At 32.0% G+C, this 19661-nt stretch overlaps 1 pseudogene; it reads left to right on the top strand.

Moving 5' to 3' along the window:
* The first annotated feature begins 247 nt into the window (after nucleotides 1-247).
* Nucleotides 248-1858, top strand: LOC105762495 (cytochrome P450 CYP82J17-like; annotated as a pseudogene).
* Nucleotides 1859-19661: the final 17803 nt, after the last annotated feature.

Raw genomic sequence — 19661 nt, 5'->3', positions numbered from 1 at the left:
AAGCCTTCCACTTACTTTCCTCTTCATTTATCCCTTCCTTCTCTTTTTTTCTCCATCTAGTTGCCATTTGCAATATGTTTAAAAATTTAGAGTCGAATTTAAAAATAAAATGATAGTTTAAGACTAATTTTGGTATGGTTTAAAACTTAAATCACATGTGAGTTTTTGCTGTTTCTTGTTCCCAAAAAAGCATGGGATCCAATGGACAAGTCAGGGTCTCGTAAAAGGTTCGGTTCCTTTGATAAATATGGGCATGGCTGCCTTGCCCACGCACGCAGATCTTGTACAGCTAGCTAGGGACCCTCTTTTCTGCACCAAATTCAGGGCATCCATTCCAGTGTTTTCTCTTCCGGTAGAGACTCCCTTTTTTGCCTAGAAGCAACCTCTACTACCATCTTAGGAATATTTAATTATTTTATACGTATATGAGTGAATCTTCCCCCTAGAAATTTGCCTTGTGTGTTCCAAGTTTCTGTACTTTTGCCTTATAAAATAAGTAACAAGTTATGCAGTCTACCTAAAAAAATTATAAATTCATTTAGGAGTTGAAGTTAAGGATACTTAATCTTCTCAGACAATCATGGATTTACTGTCTGGTCTCCCGGTAATTGTTGCAAACTTTTTTGGATTTATCATATTATACAATCTATGCTGGAGGAGGATCATTTGTAGAAACAACAAGGAGGGAAAATTGCTTGTCCTGCTTTACCTTTCATAGGCCACCTTCACCTGCTTCGTACCCAACAAACAGGGTCTCGAAGCCTTGCGGCCTTGGCCGATAAATATGGACCTGCCTTCACAATCAGAGTCGGTCGATTCCGAACCGTTGTCGTCAGCAGCCCCGAAGCGGTCAAAGTTGTTTCATCATTAATGGTAAGGTCTTCGCCAATCGGCCAAGATAGAATGCAGGAACATACCTCGGTTACGACCATGCAAGCTTCTGGTTTGCTTCTTACGGGGCGTATTGGCGTGAGATTCGCAAGCTAGCGGTGGTTGAACTCCTCTCGGTTCATAGAGTAGCGTTATTAAAGCAAGTACAGGTCTTGGAGGTGAATGCATTTATAAAAGATTTGTACTTGTTCTGCAAGAAAAATGGGCAGAAGATCTCGATCGGTCCAAGGCTTGAAGTTTTGATCGTAAACATGATGGTGAGGATGATAGCAAGGAAGAGATATGTCTTGCGTGCTGATGGTGAAGCCAATGAAGAAGCACAGCGTGTCATCAAATTTATCAAAGAATTTGCGTCAGTGTTAGCCAGTGTTACTGCAGTTTTCGAGTGGTTCCGTTTCTAAAATGGATGTATAAATGGAGCAGCCAAGTGAAATCCATGAAGCGTATTTCAAAGGAGATGGAATCACTTATTGAAACTTGGGTTGATGAACATAAACTAAAGAAGCTTAAAACCGGATCAAACAACAATAACCAAGATTTCATCGACGTGATGCTGTCTACGATAAAGGATGATCATTCCATGTACGGCTATACCCTGGAAGACTGTTGTGTCAGCGGCTACCATATTCTAAAGGGCACTCGTTTATTCGTGAATGCATGGAAGTTGAACCGAGACCCACAAGTTTGGTCGAACCCTGAAGAGTTTGAGCCAGAAAGGTTTCTCACAAGCCATCAAAATGTGGATTTTTTTGGGACAACTTTGAAATGGTTCCTTTCGGTTCTGGTAGACTAGCATGCCCGGGGATGAGTTGGGCGTTGCAAGCTATATGCTTGACAATGGCTCGAATGCTACAAGGGTTTGACTTAACAACACCTTCAAATGCTCCCGTTAATATGAATGAAGACCAAGGTGCAAGTGCAACCATGCTCAAAGCAACTCCTCTTGAACTTATCCTCACACCTCGCCTTCCTCGTCATCTTTATCAACTCTAGGCGAAACGAGAAATTTTATTAATATTATAAAATTTTAGGGTAAAATTTGAATTTTTTATATTAAAAATGTTTAAATTAAAGTATTGATTTTTCTAAAGGGTTAAAATTATTATTTTTTCATTTAATCAAAGGTTAAAAGGATTAAATTGAATCTTTTAGTTTTGGGGAGAGGTTTCCCATTTGGCCAAAGTGCTGAGTCCCCTATCTATCTCTTTTGCTACTCCCTATCCCTACAGATGATATTGTTGACATTGTTGAGACAGTAACCACCAACCTTAAAAATTTTAATCTTCATAAACGATACCTTAATTATACTAAAAATAAATAAATATTATATACCTCTAAACCCTAATTATACACAGAGAGAAAATAAAACAAAGGTAAGCAATTCATTGACTTTGTATGGGTTCGGTTTTGGGAAACAAAATTATTAGTCATGCAAATTTGACTCAACCATATCTACTTACAACTCTAACATGAACATATTTTATGTTAAAATAGGTGAAATAAATTCCTTATATGAATGTAAAATTTATCAATTTTCAAATATTTATTAGCAAAAGAATAAAGTTTTAATGTAGAAAATATAATATAATTTAAATGGGAGGATCCACTTGCTTCGTGTAAAACTATCTTTTCCATATTTCTATATGATTAATATTTTAACGATTCAACCTCATATTTCATATTTTATTTATTAAATTATGCATGTCAAATTTAATGTAAATTTAAATTTTTTAACTATTTATTTTATGTTGAAACTTTCAACCATTCAATAAATATTAATATATACAGATAGCTTAGATTGATATGATAGAGATATCAAATTAGTTCAAAATTTACATGCATAACAAGTAAAGTTTTACCGATAAATTTAACAGTTGGATCATTAAAACATTAATCATATAAATATAAATAAATATTGATAAGCTATAAAAGTAACATATTTTAATCTCATTCTTAATGCGTTTTTGGATGATTAATTATGCAAATTAGTGAGTTTGATGCTCCTAATCCTTTAAATTCATGTTTCTATACTTAGGAGAGCATTTAGGAGCGAAAGGAGAGAAAAACGAGCTAAAATCGAACGAATAAAGCTGTTTTCAAGAGCCACACAGCCTGGGCATTTCCACACGGGCTGGACACATGCCCGTATGAGCCACACGGGCTAAACACACGCACATGTGCCATCCCGTGCCAACTTCGCACTCTACTTCCCAAATACGCAAAAAAAGCATTCAAAAGTTTATAAATACCACTTAGAAGAAGACATAAGGGAGACGTCAGAGAAGATCGAAGAAAACACTCGAAGAACACCATCGGAATCAACTCAGAAGCGGATCTCCATCAAGATCAAAGATCTCCTTTTAATTTTTTTCGAAGTTTTATTGAGTTTCTTTATGTCTTGTGGTTATTCTGACTTTAAGATGTTTTCATTCAGGATTATGAACTATTTCCCTAGATACCTAGGGAGGATGAAACCTATGATGAATCCTTTTATTTAATATTTGTTTTTACGCGATAAATACTTGATTCTTGTTCTCAATTATGTATGCCTATTTCTTGTTTTAATATCTTTGGGATATTAATTCATGTTTAATGTGCTTAATGTAGTGGAGCAAAAGTCCCTGTTTAAGAATAGATCTAGCATAATTGAGTGGAGTTGCATGTAATCCTAGAAATAGGGTGACATAAATCTACTGGATTAGAGTCAAATTTAATAGGGGAATCCATCGATCGAGTTAATGCGACGATAAGGGTTTTAATTAGAAAGAGATTTGAATTAATCAACCTAGAGTCAGTTGTTCTTACTCTCGAAAGAGATATTAACATAATTTAGGAATTTCTACGGATCAAGACACAAGTGAATAAATCATTTAACTTAGATTCATAATAATAGGTGAAGTCTAGGTAGACTCTTTCCTGGGTATTGTCTATCTCATTGGTTAATATTCGATTATTTCTTTGATTCATTCTCTGTTGCGTTCTTAGTTAAATTGGTTTAGTAAATTTAGATTAAAACACATCACTCCAAATTGTCGGCTAAATAATAGAAAAATGGTAATTACTAATACTTTTAGTCCTCGTGGATACGATATTCTCTACTTACCATAGCTATACTATTGTTTGATATGTGCGCTTGCCTTTGTTGTATTTATAGTTAGTTTAGTGACCATCAAATATATACATATAAAATTTACACCGATGTAAATGGATCCCTCCGTAATTTAAATTATAAATTATTTTTATGTATAAAAGTTTTTTAAACTCTACTAAAAGTATATTTGTTTTTTCATTAAGTTATTTATTTAATTTTAAAATTCAAACACTTGAAAATTATGAAATTCAAAAATAAAATTAATGAAAAACTAAATTTATTTAAAATATGAATCAATTTTTGAAAAGCAATATCAATGATGTGGGTATATGTAATATTAAAACTCGTTGAACAAACACAGTTTTGATACAACTGTAATAATAATGGCGCCATTATTGATGTCCTATAATTTTTTTATTCGGATCTCTCTAATAATAAAACTCTAAGGTTATAAAAAGTCAAGAGTGTTCTCTCTTAGTGTCCTAGAGAAACAGTGATTGTTGTGGTTGGGTTGGAGTATGGTGGTGACTTTGTTGGAGCATGGAGAGGGATGAGATCTCCCTCTTAAAAGACGAACTTCTTTAGTTATCAGTGAAAAGTTCATTGGTGGTTCCGAGTGAAAGTCCGACATTGATTTGTTCGGTTTGGACGAGAAAGTCGTATAATCCAGATAGTTTCAAGGCTCAACTTAAAAGTATTTGGAAGACAAAGAAAAAGATGGATATTTAGGTGGGTGGGCAGAATTTATTCATGATTTCTTTCGAGATTGTGGATGATTTGTAGATGATCATGGAGGGATGACTTTGGCTCTTTCGACATCAACTTATTATTTTTGAGAGGTTGGTAGATCCTATAAAAAGAAGTAAGATTCGGTTGGTACTCTCGCCGTTTTGAATGAAAATTGGTCCATGCCTGCCGGAATGTGATAGAAATGATTTGATGCAAGCCATTGGATTTACATTCGGAGGAGTGATTAGATCAAAGTTGAAAGGTGAATTTTGTTAGATGAAGATTCATTTGGATGCCCAAAAACCATTAAGAAGAGGGGTCTTGTCACAACCGGTACTCAAGAGAAAATCTGGGTGGCATTTAAATATGAGAACCTCCCGAATTTTTGTTTTGGATGTGGGCGAATGGGAAATGGGATCAAGGAGTGTTGTGTTATTTCTGCAAATGTTAAAGAAAGACTAGATGATGAACTCCCTTACTCTCTTATAGTTGTATGGTTGGCCGTGTGCTAGGCTATATGCACCACACCGGCGTGTGGTTGGTTGTGTGATGCATACAAGCATGTGCAATTACACAAGCAATTCGAGTAGGCCATATGGGGCACACGGGCTTATGTGATCACATGTGGAGATCAGGATGGCCGTGTGGCCCATTTTTCAAAAATTTTCACCTAGGCTTGTTTGACTTTAAAATTTGTAATTAAACCTCTAGTGGGGTTCATTCAATTTAAATAAGACTTGGAAATATGAAATCTAATAATATGATATTGTAAGTAGTGTGGGTTTTTCACAAGTAAAAACTATGCATTAATTATTTATGTTTTAACGTTAATCAATTATTATTAGTATATGTTATGAAACATGATTAACTGATGATTGGGATGTACTAAAATGCTTATTAATTCTGAATCTAAGGTAAGTGCTTTGACTTGTATTTTGTGGTCTTCAATTTGTTGTGTGATAATGAATATGTTGTATTTTGACACTCATGTTTTGTGATATTATGGTACAATTTTGTTTCTATTAATCCGATCTCTTAATACGAGATAAACTTCTGAAATCCCCATATGTGATTGCATGTTAAGCATGCTATTATTCTGATTCTGTTTCTGTATGTCATATCACACGTATGGGATGGGTTGATATTGAAAGCAAGAAGTGTATTCTAGCAATGTTACTGCAATTTTGGCAATTAAATCGCAAAATCTTTCTGGTAGCTTAGCTGCACCTTTATGAATGACATACAACCATGACCCGATGTGATTATATAGTCCTAATTGGTGTGATTGGTTGGACAGAGTTGGTGTGTAGTGGATAGAGGTAGGATTTGTGATTGCACCTATATCTGAATCTGCGTCTGCATTTGTATCTAAATTTGAATATGCATATGTATTTGAATATGAAAATACATCTGATTATGTATATGAGAATATGTTTGAATTTACATATGAAAATGTATCTTTTATTTATGCATATTTAATTTGTTGTTTGGGTTGTGTTACACACTGAGCTCGTAAAGCTCACTTTTTGTTTGTTATCCTCAAAGGTATGCGGGAGCTCAGATTGATTTTCTACATAAGATGGTTCGAATTATTTTAATTAAGTTTCTGGACTTTTGAATTTTTGTACTATGTTTTTGGATTTGGTTTTTCTTTTGGGTGTTTGATCTATTGCCAGTTTTTGGGTGTTCGTAAACGTAAAACTGCAAAATCATACGAATTTGACAAGTTGTAATTCAGTTTTCAAAACTAAAACTTTGGAAATTTCCGCTGCAAAGATTAAGTAATCACTCAAGTGTTTTTCTGTAAATAATTATATGGTTTTTAACGAATGTTTGCCTTAGTACTGGAAATGATCTGCCAACATTAGTACTTTTAAAACACATTATTTTGAATTCAAATTCTAGGTTTTGAATAAGTGTTTCTAGACTTTAGTTTTTCTAAATATTTGTGAGAATTTTGCCAAATTTTATGCTTTCGAAACGTGCACTGAGTTTGATTAAAACAAAAGCTTTTAAAGAAGTTGATGTAATTCCTCAATATTCGTTATAACTTTTAGGCCAGGTTTGGGGTGTTACATCGTGCTTATGTGGCAACATAAGCTACTTCGTTGACCTGGTGTTTGATTTACGGTCAACTCATGTTTATCGTTAAAATTGGGTTGATTTTAGAAAAAATCGTAACGTTAAAGATGTCAATTGAAAAAAAGAAAGGTTAAGGGCTCAAACCCAAAAACCCATCAACGTTGAGGTATTTTAACAATTATGCCCAAAAAAACTAAAAAGAACATCAAAAAAACTTTTAAAAAAAAGGAAAGAGGATTTACCAATTGTGAGATAGCAAGAAAAACAATAATTAACATTTCTCATTTGTGCAATTTTTAGTTTTAATACTTAATTTAGCCCTTGAATTTTATATATATATATATATATATATATATATATATATATATATATATATATATATATATTTCACTTTGATACCTAAATTTTTTGTCGTACTATTATCATTCTATTATTAGATTTAGACTAATTTTGTAATGACACCAATTAACATGCGACATCAATTAGAATGTGTTATGTGGCACCTCCAATAATATAGAACATTGCATGTGGCAGATGTATTTATTGAAATTAAAAATAAATATAAACTCAAAAATATATAAAACATATAAAACAATTAAATAATTAAATATTTTATATAATATACCATTGAATTTGACAAATTTTGACCATCGTTGATTTTGTTGGCCAGTCAATGACCAACATTGATTGATTATAGACCGGTGTTGACCGGCAATAATTAAATTTTCATTTGTAGTTTTAATATTTATAAAATTCTAAGAAACATTTTGTAGAAATTAAAAATATTTGAAATTTCTTTAAAAACTATTAGAACTTTTTAGAACTTTTTTAAAATTTTTTAAATTTTGAGTTAAACCTTTTCAAATTTTAGAATTTATATTTTTAGTTGAATTTTTTCTATTTTTTCAATTTTATAATTATATATATATTTTGGGTATTTTACAAAAAAATTTCATTACAAATTTCTAGAACATATTTTTGAAAATTTTGAGTATTTTTTTAATTTTCTAAAGTTTAAATATTTTTTCAATTTTTATTTATGATTTTGGATTTTAGAATTTAAATTTATATATTTTACAATTTTCTATTTTTAAAATTAATTGTTTATGTTTTCATTTTTGAATTTTGAATGATTCATGTGTTATATAAATATTTTAATTTTTAATCAAAATAATTTACATAATATTAAAAAAATAAAGAAGGCTACTGGCTCGTTCTAATAGTCATGTGTTAGGTTCTTTTCATTAAAAAAAAACCAAAATGTGTAACAAAATAATAGTTTAAGTATTAAAATAGGAAAAAATAGTTTAGACACCAAAATGAAAAATGGGTATAATTTAGGGTCAAACTGAGCATTAAGCCTAATTTTTATTATGTTTTAGAAAATTTTAATAACTTTTTATATATTTTAAAATTTTTATAATTAATAAAATTATCTCTTGAATGAACTCGGACATATTGATGTCCAAAAATAAATTTAGATTTCCATATGTCTAAATTCATCATGGACTTGATTTTATAATATTTTTTTTTGTATTTTTTAAATTTTTTTGTTGAAGTGGGCCGTCATCTCAACATCATAATAACTAGGGGTGTTCATTCGGTTAACCAACCCGAAATAACATTAACCGAATTAATCGACCTTTCAAAATTTTTAACCGTTAACCGAACCGAAATTTTTTCAAAAAAAATTAACCAAACCGAAATTTTTTCGGTTAATTCGGTCGGTTAACTGAATTAACCAAAAATTATATATATATTTTTTATTTTTGGTTAAAAATTAACCGAATTAACCGAATTACTTGAATTAACCGAATTAACCGGATTACCCGAATTAACCGAATTGAATCACTACATAATTAAATTAGTTTTAGACTTTTAGACTTTAGTTTTAGTTTTAGTTTTAGAATTTTATTTTTATTTATTAAATTATTTGTAATTTTTATGATTGGGTTGGGTTGGGTAATTGGGTTGGGTTGAATACTTGGGTTTGGATTGTGTTTAGGTGAATAGTGGGCCTATTTACATATTATAATTTTATTTATTAATTTTTCGGTTAAACCGAAAAAATTCGGTTAACCGACCGGTTTCGAACCGAATTAACCGTTAATCGAAAAATCAAAAAATAATTAACCGACTCCCGACGAAAAAAATTCGATTAACCGACCGATTAACCGAATTCGGTCTGTTAACCGAATTTTTTCGATTTTATCCGAATTTTGTACATCCCTAATGATAACTAAGTCGTCAAGTGTTAATGACCATGTCAACACAGTAACGATTAAAGATGAAAATCGTTAGCTAAAGAGCTTAGTTAATTATTTTTAATGTATGATGGCTTGATTAAATACAATTTTTGAAAAAGGAGTTTGATTGCGTTGCTTCTTGGACCCTTAAATCTATTTTTTATACAAAAGTTTCCATTCTAATTTTTCTTTTCAATCTTCTTGAGTGCCTTTGCTCAAAAAATAAAATTGTAATTATGATTCCTTCTTTCTATAATTATTTTAAGTAATATATTTTATTTTATTTAATTTTTAAAATTTTATAAGATAATTTTAATAAAAATCCCAATTTTCAATTTTTCCAAATATTTTATTCTTATAAAATTACATGCCAAATTTTGTTTGAAAAAATTATAAAATTTTAGCATGTAATTTAAAAAAGTCACTACTTACAATAATTAACTAGTTTCTTGATATAAAAAACCCATTTACTTTTAGAAAATTGGCATTCGATGATTAACTTTTTTATAAGAGACATTTCATAATTAGCTAACTTGTGGTAAAGGGAAATGACTTGCACTTTGTTGAATTTAAATTTGGACAATGTTTTTCCCCACAACTCCTAAATAAAAAAAAAATTAAGTCCTTATATTATTACAGCTTATTTTAGTACTAATGCAAAATAAAGGTGACCGATAAGAAGAACAAACTTTATCATGGGATCTAACTTAATAAAAGGGCAAAAGATGAAGAACAAAATTATAGATGGTTTTGGTAAACATTAATCCATTTTAAGCATTTTATAAACAGCTAAAACAAGGGTTGGACTCATTAGGAATCTCGCCATTCACCAAGCTGGTTAATGCTTACTTACAAGATCCTCATTTAAAGGCGATCAGCATATCATATGTATATATATATATTAGACCCCACTCTCTCTATTGGTGTCAATCTCAGTGACATTGACGATTCAAGAGTGCCAGATTTGGATAATCAAAATAAAAAGGGAGGTTGGTTCAAATGGCAGACTCTCCAAATCTCTAGACATGTTTGTACCCATGGGTGCAAATTCATGACGTAAAGAACCCCCAAAGATTCTCTTATCCATTGAAAAACAAACACAAATTTAAGTTTAGATAAGCTTTTTGTATTGTATTTATCAACATATGGTGCTACTGCTAGTACTACAAGCCATGGCAATGCCTTTATTTAATTAATGCTTCGTTTGAAGCCAATCAAATTCAATGGTCATGTTCTTAAGATGCCCTTCCGAGGCGCTCTACCTTTTTGTTCTAATCGATGGATGGGTTCTGGAAATTTGGGCCGTTCAAACTCTGCAAAAATCAGAGGGGAGGCAGCTGAGGGACGCACGTGTTTAGTGGATGGAATTTCATGTGGGGATGATGACCACCATGTGCAACTGCAAACTGCTAAGCTTGTAATTACAGATTTAGCAGATTAAAATGGCCAAAAATAGCCAGCTTAATTTCGGTGGTGCTTTGCCCAAAAACTGCATTATAATCATCATCTTGATATCGTTGACAAAAATTAAGGTTGATATTTGAGTTTTGTATCTGTAACTGTAATATGCGGATTTTATATGTGTTGTATAAGTTTTGTTCGATTTTTTAAATATTTTAATTTTTTTTATTTTTTCGATAATATAAGAAAATATAAGTTCAAATACCCTCTTATAAATATACTTTTATATTTTAAAAAGTAACAGAGTGATAGTCTCGCTACAAAGTACTAGAGTGGATTTTCTTTTCCAAATTATTTGAATAAGTAACTTAATGGAATTATATTTGATATAACATAAGTATAAAAGTTTTATATACCACATTGAATAATAACACGAAAAAGTAATGCTTTATAAATAAATAGTAATAATTTTATTTAAACATAATTAAAATAAATTGTAATTACCTTTTTAAGTTTTGAATTAGAATTTAATGTTTAAGATTTAGAATTTAGGGTTTATATCAAATTTCATGTTCAAGATGTAGAGTTTATGTTAAAATTGGAGTTTTGTATTATGGCTTATGTTTAGATAAATTTTAGTGTTTATTTATAAATCTTCCACCATCTTTTTATTTTACGAGTGATGAGATATTGTATTGTTTTTCACTAATAGCATTATGCATTATAAAAAAGTGGATGACTCTTTTAGAAAGTAAATAATTTTATTTTTAGAAAGTCAATCGTGCACCAGCTCATCTATCTATATTACACATTAAACACTTGATTGAGTAGTTGTTATGAGTTAATTAGACACAAATTTAGTTGGATAATGATAAAATATACTTATTTTAAGAAAAAGAGAGTAAATTATATTATTTTATATAAAATATATAGACATATGACAAGATTTGAACCCAAATTTTATAGTTTTCAAACATTTATATTCAACCATACTTTATTTGTTATTTATATAATTTTTATTAATAAATTATACCATAATGTATTAGATATTATTTACTTATTTAGAAACCCTAGACTACAAAATTGGAGTTGCATGTCAAAATAAATAACAAAAAATAACTTTTGTTTTCAAAATATTCTTATCCTTTGCTTAATATATATTTCCAAGGAACAAAAGCTTTTAAATTTTGGTTTCTGGAATCGGTATCTCCAGACTCCAGAGGAATAATTCTTTACAATCAAACTGACATGTCTCTCATTAACAATAATTTATGGGGCATAAAACAGGTGTTGGGTGCATAATTTAGCTCTAATCATTATTTTCCCAAGAAAAATATCTTTAAGAATCCGAGAAAATAATTCATGAATCAAAGCGTTAAACCATCCAATTTTTTCTATCATTTCAATAGTCCACAATGTTTTATTTTATTTTATTTTTAAAATTGTATCTGACACATTCTTGTTTGTTTCTTTTATATACCACATTTATCTAAATTCAAATAAAATAAATATTCAATGATTACAATTAAATTTTGGTATAACAATTCCAGAGCGGGAGATGAAAGGAGAGGCAGGTAAAGTTCTCACTAGGGGTGACCATTCGATCGAATCGAATCGAAAATTTTCGAGTTAATCGAGTTTTCGAATCTCATTTTATCATCCTAACTTTATTTGAAGTTTTCTCGAATCGAGTCGAGTGAGATGGAATTCGAATCGAATATATTTGTTCAATTAAATTTTAAAAATAATTTTGGGTCCTTGTAACCATTGTCACCCATCGTAATAAAATTTGTCCACCTTAATCAAATTTTTATTAACTTTCATCACTTCATAATTTATTTATTAATTTTTATATACTGGTTAGCTTCTTTGCTTGCTTAGTTGTTTCAATTATCTTGATTCTTGTCACTATGTATTTTAGAATTAAAAATATATTAAATGTAAAAATATGATTTTTAATAAAAGTTATTTTAAAAATAAAATGTGAAATTGATACCAATATAAAATTTTAACACGAACATTTTATGGCATAATTAATAATTCAATTTTAATATAAATATTCAATATGACTAAACAATTCAATAATATAAATAATATAAAATGTGAAATTTAATTTAATAATATAAATAGTAGATATAAATAAAATTATTACTATTTATGTTTAGTGATTTTTTGGATAATTTTGATTTTTATTAGAGAGTAAAGGTTGAGAAGTAAAAGTTTAGGGAAAAATAAAAGTTTTGGGGAATAAAAGTTTGAGGAAAGTAAATAGGGGGAGTAAAATTTTGGAGGGAAAATATTAAAAAAAAAATTGGAAGGGGGAGGGTTTGGGATAGATGGGAGGTGGGATGAGAAGGGAATAAAAGTTTTAGGGGAAAAGTGGGAGGGAGTAAAAATTTGGGGGGAAAATAAAAGGTTTTGAGGGTTTTTGGGAGTAAAATTATGAAAAAAATAAATGGGAGAGTAAAATTTTGGTGGGAAATGAATTTTGGGTAGATTGGAGGGTTGGGAGGGGAGGGGAGTAAAAGTTTTGAGGGGAAAGTGGGAAGGAGTAAAAGTTTTGAGGGAAAAATAAAAAGGTTTGGGAGTTTGGGGTAAAAATGTAAAATATTATAGTTTGATATTCGAATTATTTGAATTATTTGAGTTATTCGAATTCGAAAACTCAACTCGATTCGAACTCGAAATTCGAAAAAAAATTCAAGTTGATTCGAATAACTCGATTAACTTGAATAACTCGAAATTCAATTTTTTTCGATTTTTTCGAGTCGAATCGAGTTTTGCCCACCCCTAATTCTCACAATTCTTTGAAACATGTGAATCTAAGTTTTACGGGCTTTTTTCGAGCATTTGGAATATATAACTTATCCAAACCCTTTTCTCTTCTAGGGATGGCGCAGCGATCCGAAAAATCCCAATAGGTTCAGCTTCATCAAGGGACCGACTACTCAGGCATTTTACTAAGTCTGGGGATTATGAAATTAGATCAAGTTATCGGTTTCTTTGCGATGAAGAAAATGTTATTGAGCGTAACAGCCCATCTACAAGCTTAGATTGCTCGGCAGCTTCAAAAAACTGGGCAAAGCTATGGAAACTTCAATTAGCGCCCAAAGTTAAATCATTTATTTGGAGAACTTGCCATAATGATGTAGCTACCAAAAAGAATTTGGCAGAAAGAACGAAGCATAAGGATCAGAAGTGCCCAAGGGGTTACAATGAAGATGAAGCATGCAACATGTCATGTTTTTTTTCTCCATTTGCTAAGGCAATTTGTGCAATCTCTACTTTTAACTACAACCCAAGAAGGGAGGGATTTCAAAGCTTTTGATTATGGTGGAAAGGTATTTATTGTTTCAGCAAAGACCAAACTAAAGCACATTAAGCAAAAATGGGGAAGGATAAAAATTCATTAACCAACTGCAATGACTATATACATGACTCTAAAATAAAATAGCAAACTCAACTTCCTACTCCCACTAAAATAACCCACTAACACAGGTAAGTAAAACTCCGTTAACTCAAACTGAACTTGAAAATGTCAAAAACAAACTCCCTGAAAATTAGGACTTCAACTAAGACTAACTTAATGACAGAAAAAGACTTTGTAGCCCTTGAGACACTAACATTCTCCTCCTGACTCAAGTGCAGAAGGCTCCAAGTTTGTTCCTAAGAAACTCAAATCGAATAACATGGAAAGACTTAGTAAAAATATATGTCATTTGGTCCTCTGGTCTGCAATAAACCAACTTCATTTCACCTGTCTTTTGCACTTCCCCCAACACATGATACTTTTTAAAATGCTTTGTTCTTCCATGAAATACATGGTTAAGTGAAATAGCTAGAGTAGCTTGATTATCCACAAACACCTCTATGCTTCCCTCTTGTCTCAAATGCAGATCACCCATTAGCTTTTTCAGCCATACAACTTGATTTACAGTAGTAGTAGCTACAATGAATTCAGCTTTTGCAGTTGATTGAGCCACCATCTCTTGCTTTCTTGAGCACCAAGATGAGCAACCTGACCCAAATGTGAAGTAATAGCCTAAAGTGCTTCTCATATCATATAGTGATCCAGCCCAACCACTATCAAAATAGCCTTGCAACTTGAACTTCTCAACTTTGCTAAAATTGATTCCTTTTGCAAGTGCCCCCTTCAAGTATACCCTCTTTACAACAATCATATGAATTTCACTTGCATAATGAAGAAATTTAGACAAAACACTTACAATGTACATGATGTCTTGCCTAGTAGATGTGAGGTACATTAGACACCCAATAAAATCTTGTAACCTTCTCATCTACAGAATCTGCCCTATCCATCTTCTAAAGTTTTTATTTCTGATTCATTGGAGTGCTCACACTACTACACTCCTCCATATTGAGCCTCTTCAAAATCTCCTTTATATACTTCTTCTAGTAGACAAACACCTCATTTTAACCCTGCTTGATCTCCATTCCCAAAAAGTAATGTATCTCACCAAGATCAATCATCTTAAATACCTTCATCATATCTTTCTTGAATGTTTCAATCTGATTTGTATCACTTCCTGTCATCAACATGTCATCTACATATAGAGAGATACAATGATTAGATTTTCTCCTGACTTCTTCACATAGAGAGTGGGTTCACTCATGCTCTTCACAAAACCTAATTTCAAAAAGTGCTCATCCATCTTGTTGTACCATGCTCTAGGAGCCTGTTTTAACCCATGTAGAGTCTTCCTTAATAGATACACCTTTTTTTCTTGACCTAGTGTAATAAAGCTTTCTGGTTACTCAACATAATTTTTTTTCCTCCAATATTCCATTCAAGAATGTTGACTTCACATCCAACTGATGCATCCTCCAACCTTGTTAAGCTGACACAACCAAAAGCATTTTAATTGTGTCGATCCTTGCCATAGGTGTATCACCCTATACCCAACCCATTTTACTGGATTCGAGCATAAGACGCCATATTTCTTACACACTTAACTAAATTATTCAGTCTACTAAAAACTATATTGAATATACATTTATTTATTAAAATTTCATTCGCAAGATAATATGTTTGAATAATGCATTTATCGTTTATTAAAGAATTTTCAAAGATAAATTAAAATCTTATATCAATCTACTTAAAGAAACAGGCACATTGTGGCGGATATTACTATTTTTCATTTGAAAACATTTTTCAAAAAGGGTTCCTCTGTATGCATAATATTGCCATCGATCTAACACCATGACACATCCCTGGCTTAGTCCCTCCTAGTGTACAGGTTCCACTCATAGACATGCAAACCAAAACACGTATATAAGTTTCCAAAGAACTTTGCAAGTCTCACTTAGATTTACCTTTTTACAAATATGTAGATTCTTTTTTGCTACTCCATAAGTTTGGCTTCCCTCTCAAACAATGGTGGATACCTTTCTGATTCTCGATTGGCAGATAACCATAAGTCAATTATTGCATTTAACAATCTTATACTCCTTTCACATTAACTATTTTACACCAATCCCTTAGAGATTGTAGTTAGATACACTTCTTAGATCATTACCCAGCGGGTTCTATTCTTGGCAAATTTTTTAAATACTCTCACAATTACTAGAATACTTGTTACCTTATACCTCAAAATCAACCCATAAAAATAGATTTAATGGGGGAATATAATAGTTTAGTTCTTATAATAGAAATTCCAAATGGTTTCCGTGCAAGATTCAATAGTTTTCAGGTATGGCAGACTCATACACTACCAACATTTCAAATGTCCCAAGTTCTCTGTCATGGCAAATCACTATGGTAGATTCAACAGTTGGTTACTCTGTCGAGTATTCTACTAGAAAATGCCTCACAGTCATACTCAGATCTTACACTCGAAAAACTAGAATCTCTCTACTTGATCATTACAGAATTCATTCCACTAATTTCTGAGATAACACGCTACAAAGGCTTCTAGAAAGAGTTAGCGATAGAGTATTTCCTAAGGATTCACCACAAAGGCTTTCTAGAGAATTTGCCACAAAGGCTTTCCAAAGAAATCTGTGTTTATTGTCCTGGAGAACCATTTTGGTGGATACCATGAACTCCTCTCACATGGTATTATACCTTTACACCTCCTTGGCCTATTGTCACATGATGCCATGGCCATGAACTTCCATAGATTTATCTCGTGATCTGTCAGTTTGGTTAGCATTACAGCTACCCAATCAGAGACTACACAATAAATCTTTTTCTCAACTTTTTACTTAACTCAAAATTGTCAGACACTGAACCCATATATTAATGAAGTATAAAACAAGAACTATAACACGCTAGTAGCAATACCACATAGCACACAACACCATACTATGCTGCATAATGTTCACATCATTTACGTATTTGTACATATCTCTAATAGACATGCATTCACATAATTCCTTTACATGTAATAGTCAGGTTTAGAGAGTCACTAGAGACCTACCATTACCTTGGCCAAGAGCTTTTGCTTCAACAGTCTTTCCCAAACCAACAGAAACTGCTTAAAGGATCATAAGATTTCCATTAGAATCCTCATTACTGACATTTTACTAATATTTCAACTACAAACAACCCTTATGCAGGACCTTCCTGTAACACTATTTTCTTCTATAGTCTTAATGTGAAAATTTGTAAAGCTTATTAGAAGGCTGTATCATCTCTCTTAGTTCGACCTCATTAAAGAGGAAGAGGAGGATGTTGAGGTTAGAAAGAAGATCCCGAACCTTAAGCAGATAACCTAAAACTATTTGAAGTGTCCATTTCCCCTAAATATATTCTCGGTCCCCCGATTTCCTTACTAGTTTCAAGCTAGGTGAAAGAAAATCCGGCGAAGATTATCTTCATTGTTGACCAGTCATGAGGAGGTCAAGTCAATCTAATTTACTACTATTGAGAAATAACTAACCATGTTACTTATGACAACTTATTTAGTTGGCTTGTTTAAGTGTACAAGTAATCTATCATTCATTTTGCTACTCTACTCTTTGCTCTGATCTCTGCCTTTTGTTGCCGTAGAATCCTAACAACTCCCAACTAATCCGATATGAGATCCAATTTGAATAATACTCACACAAATCAATCGTACTGTGTCTTGGCGGAGACTCTCATTTGGCATGATCTTTAAGAAAATTAAGCCTCTTGCGATTTCCTTATACACTTGACAGTCTCTTCGTGTTTAAACAAACACTAGGGCGTACACCCTTCATAAGTGCGCGCTTTCTAATTTTAGGAACATCCTACAATCAATTCTTTATATACCGCCAATGGGCGGATGCTTTAATGCTAGTATGCGTTAACATCCTATAATCAATTCTTTATATACCGCCAATGGGCGAATGCTTTAATGCTAGTATGCGTTAACACTCTAATTTGCCAACTAACCAGTCGAGTGGCGGATTAAGCTGTCATGGTGCATCCAAAACAGAATTAATATACTTTATCTCACTCTTAATTGGATTCATAAATTCTAGAGTGTGACGACAAAAGAAAAAGTTTGGTTTTGAAAACCCACTTCACTCTAATCACAACCAACCTCTTCTTGTACTTTTTCACTGAGCCATCAAGATTAAGTTTGGTTTTGAAAACCCACTTCACTCTAATCACCTTTCTATTTACAAGTATCTCAAGTAGATCTCATGTCTGGTTTTTCTCTATCATGCCCAACTCTTACTTCATTGTCTCCATCCACTGCCGATCATCTTTGGCTTCCTTATACTCTGTAGGTTCAAGAACAACCACATTGCACCACTTATAAAGTTCACTCAATGATCTTGTACCTCTAATTGGTGTATCATCCACCAATTCATCAGGATTGAGACAAAACTCCTGCTTCTTTTCTTCTGCATCACTTGTCCAATCCCACAAATATATCATACTCAGATTTCTCTCCTAACTTGTCCCTCTTAACCTGTGGCGCATTACAGAAACATAAACAACCAAATACATTCAGACTCTTCATAGTTGGCTTTATCCCAAACCAAGCTTCATAGGGTGTTTTATTCTCCAATGCCCTTGGAGACTATCTATTCCAAAAAAAATACAGTTGTGTTAGCTGCCTAAACCTAAAATTCCTTAGGTAGGGACTTCTCATTCAGCATGACCTAGTCATCTCCATAATGGTCCTCTTTTTCCTCTCACTAAATCCATTTTATTGTAGAGAGTAAGGAGCAGTGATTTGATGATCTATCCTGGCCTCCTCAAAGAAAGAATTTAACCATTGTGAGGTATATTCAGTCCCATTATCAAATCTGAAAATGTGAATCTTACAGCCACTTTGATTCTCAACCCATCTCTTTTACTTCAAAAACACTTCAGCAACCTTAAAGTTTTCCTTCATGAAGTAAATCCAGCACATTCTGGTAAAATCATCAATAAAGATAATGAAATAGTTGTTGTCATTCAATGAAGAAGTTGCTTGAAGAGCACACAAATAAGTGTAAATCACCTGCAACTTCTTTTTGGCTCACGAAGTTAAGTTTTTGAAAGGCAATTGATCGTGCCCAGACATGTATGCACCAAGGCTATAATTCAACACAAAACAATTATAATCTAGTGGTGTACTGCATGTGTGACAAGTTGAGTTGTAATATTTGTAGTGTTACAATGGAACACTCGAGTAATTTCATGGATCGAACCTAAGAGAGTTCCGGGACTAAGTGATTCCTAAGCAACAAGCATGCAACCATGAAGTCTAGTTAACTACTCGCTAAGTCCTATATTAAAACAATTCATAATTAAGGTTAATTACGCTAATTAATTACCTAACACTAAAAATGACCAAATTGTAAAATAGACAAAATTAAGCAATTAACAATTCAATAAACAAAAGCGGTTGGTTGAATTCCATGTTGCTAATTAGTCTTTGAATTAGGGATCTAAAAATCTTAAACTTCTGAGTGGCTCAATTTTACCTCTCGGCCACCATTTTATCAAATTAGACGACTTGGTTCGGTTTATCTCTCAACTGCACCGTTGGAATACCCTATACTAACTCAATCACATTGTTAAGTCCCCCATGACAATGTTTTACCAATTTGGGTCTTAAAAGGGTGTAAAACTAAGCAAAAACATTTATTAATGCTTAAAGCTAAAGATCAACAAAAATAAATAAAACACACATAAATTGCTTGAGAATTAACTTCTCGAGCGTATTGGAGAGTCTAATTTGACGTATCAGTTTACAAAGAATCAACAACCTTATTTGATTATCATTCAAGCAAGCTTT

This window comes from Gossypium raimondii, chromosome 7 (genome assembly GCF_025698545.1).
Source record: "Gossypium raimondii isolate GPD5lz chromosome 7, ASM2569854v1, whole genome shotgun sequence".
Classification (NCBI taxonomy): domain Eukaryota; kingdom Viridiplantae; phylum Streptophyta; class Magnoliopsida; order Malvales; family Malvaceae; genus Gossypium; species Gossypium raimondii.
The sequence above is the reverse complement of the archived record's forward strand: the minus strand, read 5'-3'. Positions and strand labels throughout refer to the sequence as shown.